This window comes from Mixophyes fleayi, chromosome 7 (assembly GCF_038048845.1).
Source record: "Mixophyes fleayi isolate aMixFle1 chromosome 7, aMixFle1.hap1, whole genome shotgun sequence".
NCBI classification, from domain to species: domain Eukaryota; kingdom Metazoa; phylum Chordata; class Amphibia; order Anura; family Limnodynastidae; genus Mixophyes; species Mixophyes fleayi.
The window spans coordinates 5,239,811-5,245,961 of record NC_134408.1 but is presented as its reverse complement, the minus strand read 5'-3'; positions in this window follow the sequence as shown (position 1 = coordinate 5,245,961).

Here is a 6,151-nt window from a genome sequence, read left to right as displayed (position 1 = left end):
CCATCAACTATTTAGATATTATGATCCCAAAAGATTTCTCTAAATTGGAATCTCACAAATGTTCAAATTTTAAAGTTTTTTTTTTGTAATTTGACTAAATCTGTTTTCATCTTTCAGTATAATTTGCAGGGATCTTAGGGAGCCCTGTTCAATATACTGTTATCACTGGAGTGACTAAGTTCTTAATTACATCTTACTCAACAGCAATCCCAGCAGTTTTAAGTGCAGGGCTGTTTTTGTCAACCCTCTGACAGGCTTAAGATGAGCGGGGGGCAGTACAAGGGTCAACTCAGTTGGTAAACGCTCCTGTCAGTACATCAGATGATATCTTACTTAATAGTCCTAAACCATCAGGATCCTCCTTTGTCTCAAGTTCTAAATTCTCCATTACAGCACCTAGTAGAAAAAATAAATATGTAGATAAGAGTCTCATTATGAACCATTGATACAATCTGAGGTGCTTGTAGTTCAGCATTATTTTACTGGGCAAACAGAAAGCAATGGTTGTACTACTTTGAAGATAACACTATGTTCCATACATTATAGATATACACTGTCTGTATTTTATCCGTGTCGGGATTTTCTCCATGTCAGTAATTACACTGTTGGGATTTTCATGTCAATATTATTTTCTTCAGTATTTTCACCATCGGAAATATGACTACCATCGACTGATTTCTGTGTTTTGGGTTTGGTGAAGCTCTGTTTTTAGGAGCAGTCAAAATTGTATAAACCTTTTCCTCTATTATATAAAATATAATTGAACCTTTATTCTGATAAAGAGGGGAAGTATAATAGAATTCTAATAATAAATGATCTGTCATTTATTTGAACTATGCTTGGTGCAACTTGTTGTCAGGAATATAGATTTTACCAACCAAACAAATCTCCAAAACATGAGAGAAACGTTACGTAGAACATTTGAGCGTGACACCGTATTAGATCTACATTTTCGGTATAGGATGTAAATGCCATGAGTCTGAGTGGACGTAGAGCAAGGTGGCCTCAATGTGACCAGTCCTGAGCTGCTATGTTTGTCTGAAATAAACGTGCTCTGCTTGTACACAGTCACAGGACGTCATTGTTTAGACACTTACAAGATATAATAAGATGTGAATGTCCCAGTGATTAACCCTTCCCCTCCCTCTTAAATCCTGTTGTGTTTTTTTCTGTTGTTTCATCGTGATATCTCTCGTGCTATATTTATGCATCAAACCCCTGGTTCCCAACCTCTTTATTAGCTGGACCATCCAGTGTCAGTAGGCCAATGTTCTGTGACCCCAAAATAGTCACCTCAAAGTAGAATGTATTACATATGTGACAACCGGGGAACCCCAAAAATAGAATATGGGACCCAACTTTGTTTTCCAACCCACAAGTTATGGACCTCTGCATTAAACCACACTGAAATTAATTTAACTGTAGACGTTGATCAGATGTTTTAGATTAGGATAGTTCCAAGCACCTCCCTAGTAACTGTACATACAGAACAGTTATTATTCTACAATAAAACTCACCTCTCTTCGGTATATTTACTTTATTTTCATCCATAGTTCCAGGACTCGGTCTTCTGACTTCTCGTCAGCTTTGTTTTTCTTCTATTTTGATCGTCTGTAGTTTCTCTTTCACTTTGTAATCATCAACGCTCCTCCTGATATGTTCAGTCATCTGCAGTATGTGGACTATGCACTTGTGACATGTGATAGGCAATTACCTGCTACACAGAACCCATGTTATTTCCTGAAGTCACCACTTTGAGGACTATGCAGAATGAAATAAAATGTGTTTTATGCAGTAAAATATGAGTTAGAAAAGAACATTTAAAATACATTCACAAATACCCTTGAGTCCATTTTCCAAACACCCTCCAAAACAAACCATAAAATGCATTAACTACATAAGACACATACACAACAAAACATAAACATAGAATTGTGTGACTCAAGGTAAAAAATGCAATTAAGAGTGTGCAGTACGTACAGGATGTGGTGCTTCCTGTGATCACAGAGAGCCCCCTGCTGGAGAAACATGGATTAGCTCTCATATTAATAAAATATATAAAGGATAAGTGAGCTCTAGTTGGAGCTGGTATATTAGCTCAAATTAGAGAAAACAAAAAGTTGATGTATAAATAGAAAAATATATATGACATTTCAATATGTGACAGAAAAAAAATGTACTAAAAAACACACATTAAGTTATATATATATTGGTGAGAACAGAATAAGGAGACTGTGGTTTTTCAGTGGCTTAAGAAACACAACAAATACATATTTTGCCTCAGGGTGTGGTGTGGGGTGGGGTACACTTGACACCAGTCACTACAAAATGTGTGATTGTGCAAAGAAAATAGCTTGTTCGGTCCCGATTTATGAGGACCAAGCCTGTGGCTCGGTACTTTCCACTTTTGCCTTATTGCTCAACTATTACTAACCCTGATTAGCCCATACAGGGAATTTCACAATAATTCTAGTAAAAAATCACCTCAAAAGAAAGGCAATCACCTGTATCAGCAAATTATCAGACTTATTTAGGTAAAAACACTATTTTCCTTCTGTTTGACTGTATTGTGTTGTACACCTAGTTTTGTTGTCCTTCTAACCCCTGATATGCAGAGCGTACAGTTCAGCTAATTTGCATCACAGTTTCTCTCCTTCAAGAGACCTTCATCAGTTGGGTAAACCTTTCTAAATCCCTTTTTACCAACAACCTGACCTTCTTCTGTCCACAATGTCTTTCTCAATGGTTTGAGCATTAACCTCATCTAAGAGAGTAAAGAAGTCAGCAGTATTATACCCCAGGCAATTATCACCACAGCCTGTGGGGGGAAATGCATTTTACTATTTCTGCATAACAAAACATAATGTCAGTGTACCCCACTACTAGGGGGTGATCCTAAAAGTCAGGCTAAGGTGCTTCCTACAACCTAAAGTCATAACACTTTCCAGTCACTGTCTTTTCCCTCATGCAGGGCTAATGTAAATCAGGGTTCTGTTCTTCCATAACTGTGGATGTAAACGTGCTGTATTCCAGTGTGAAAGTTCCTCAGAGGGTACAAGCATGTCCTGATATAGCAGGACATCTGGTGCAGCATCAACGCAAGTCTCACGAGTGGAGGAAATACCATTTGAACCACTGAAAAACAAAAGTGTCTTTATTTTGTCAAAATTACAGACATTTGGATGTAAATGTTATTGCACAGAAGGTAACATCACAGACATCAATTACTTTTTATATCAGGGAATAAGTATGAATAATTATGCAATGCATCTTACTAGTTGCTTTGTATACAAATCAGTACAGCCCTTGCAGGGTTTAGGACACAGAATATAATATGTAATTTGATTAGTGCATCACCTGCATTGCATACAATGATTTGTTTCTTATCACATCACCGTTCCCCTCACTTTTGTTTACAGCTATTTTTTACCTCAACCAAGTATGAATGTCAGTTAATTACGATATTTTTAATAGCACACCTGGAATAGTCTTCACTCTTCCAAGCTTCAACGGAATATGGTGCTTGTCCTCAAACCTCTACACCAACCACCACATCTTCCAGCCAGACCTCAGCGCTCTCTGTGGGCTGTGATTATGATATCAGCAATAAGTTTTAAATTATTATTATTATCATATATTTGTAAGGCGCCATAGTGCTCCGCAGCAACGTACATGAGGAAAAGCGGTATATACATAAAATAGGGACATACAAGGTAGACAAAATAAATGCAGACATGAAAGATGTGAGTTGGCAAAGAGGTGACATAGGTTAGAAGACTGGGTGGATATTAGAGATTTGAAGAATGTTTGTTTGGCAATTACATGGGCAGCGCTGTAAGATGAAAGGATTAATTTAAAGTGGAGGAAATTGGGATAGGAATGAGATTTCCTACATTGGCGCTCAGCAGTGCGGGAGCACTTTTGTAGGTAGCGGGTCTGTTTGATGGGCCATGGTTGGGGTTTGGATCATCAGAGACTATATGTAGTATCTGGAGCTGCATTGTCTAGGGCTGAAGTGAGTGTTTTGTTGAAGAAAGAGGCAGCCTGATTAGGACAGGACAATGCAGTAATTGGAGAAAATAGTTGTTTTATTGAAAATAAGAAGTGGTTTGGGTTAAGAGTGCTTAGGTTTCATTGTGTACATGTGTATTTGGGTGCAGGGGGTAAGGTATGAGGTATGGTGAGGCTGAAGGAAAGGAGGTTGTGATCGGAGAGTGGGAGTGGGAAGGCTAAATTGGAGACCGTGGGATTATCAATGGGAATGTTTTAATTGCCTAGTATGAGTGTGGACAGGTCAAAGGATAGGAAATAATTGAGCCAGGCCGCAAAGTTGTCAAGGAATTGGGAAACTGGACCTGGGGGTGATAACTGACAGCAACACGAAGGTTGAGAGAATAAAATAGACAGAGAGTGTGGACTTCAGAGGAACAAAATGAGAGGGAGGGTTCAGAGGGTATGACCTGGAAGGTACAGCTTGGAGAGAGTGGAATGCCTACTACACCACCTTGTCTGTTTCCGGTTCGGGGAGTGTTCGGGGAGTGTAGCTGTGTAGTCCCGCATAGGATAGAGCTGCAGGGGATGTAGTGTCAAAGCCAAGTTTCTGTAATGCAAGTAGTTTGAGGGATTTAGAAATGAATAGTTCATGGATGGATGTAAGTTTGTTACAAACAGATCTGGCATTCCATAGTGCACAGGGAAGAAAGGGTAGTGGAGATATGTGGATAAGGTTGGCAGGTTGGGAGTACGGGATGGGTGGAAAGGTTATATTGACAGTGGTCCCATGAGCTTACTGGTACAATGCAAATGTTTGTTGCTGTTTTTCCAGGATCCTTTAGGAATATTTTAGGTCTCTGATAAGATGACCATTATGCTTTTTTAGAGGTTTATATAATTTGTCTTTGTCAACGCTGCCCCAGGATCTGATGTATAGGTAGAGCTCACTCATCTTGGTTTGCTGCTTGCGGTGTCATATGCTTCACGTGTCAGCACTTCTTGCTGCTCAAGTTAATCTAGGATGGGATCAATCAGCGGCAGCTACTTATCAGAGCAACACAAAGCTTATCCACAAAGTGGTCACCAGGCAAAGTAGTAAATATAAAACTAGACAAAAAAAAGTTGGCATCGTCATGGGATTTATCAGAATGTCTCAATCAAACAAGCAGCTTGCAGACTAAAGGTAATAGGAAAAGTCAATGATGTTGATAAGTTAAATGTGGAAAATATAGGGACCAATTAGATATATATATATATATAGTGACAGATAATAGTGATGTTGGTGATTATCTTAAGCCAGTTTAAAAAAGTATCCAAAACAATTAATTTACAGTCCTTTCTGGTTTTTCAAAATGGCAGTCATCTTTAGTGAACCTGCTGTTAAGGTAACAAATTAGGAAAAGTTGACCTCTGATAGTGTAGATTGTATAAAGACATCCAGTGAATAAATTAAAGTGAATAGAGGTAAGCATATCTGTAATTAATTTACGTCGTCAGACTCCAATCCTAGGGATTGGTAACAACACTCACTTTACAATGCATAGAACAAAAACAGGAAAGGACAATATAGTGTCTAAACTAAATATAATTTTAATAAACACTATACAAGTTAAATCTACATCACATTAAAAATGAAAAAGCAAATCTGTACTAAACATCCAAGGGGCTGTTTCCAGTAGTTCCAAACAAAGCTGCTTTGTTTCCTGCGGTTCCTTGTACCTCTCAGTGGTGTAGTGATGGTGCTGGTGGTCCAAACAGAATTTAGGAAGAGCTTATTACACTTTTAAACCATTCACAACAATATACCCTACGCATTTTGTCCATTTACAGACTTCATCAGGTTGAACATACATAGTAAGCTATGTAATTTACTATTATGTGCACCACATATTTATAGCTACAGAAAACCTAATGTGAATGCTCCAGCATTTCTAGGTAGCCCATTGTGCCCAATTACATCATTTCAGATAACTTTCATATCTTATATAGACCTTTTTCAAGATACAAAATACAGCGCATGCGCTGCTAGGCTTAAAATTACACATAAGTGTCACCCATGGTAAGAGGGGAATCTGGTGCTGTTGGAAAAATGTATTGTATACATGTAGGGCCTGAGTCATTAAGGCAAAAAATGGGTAAATGTTCTCTGGGACAAACC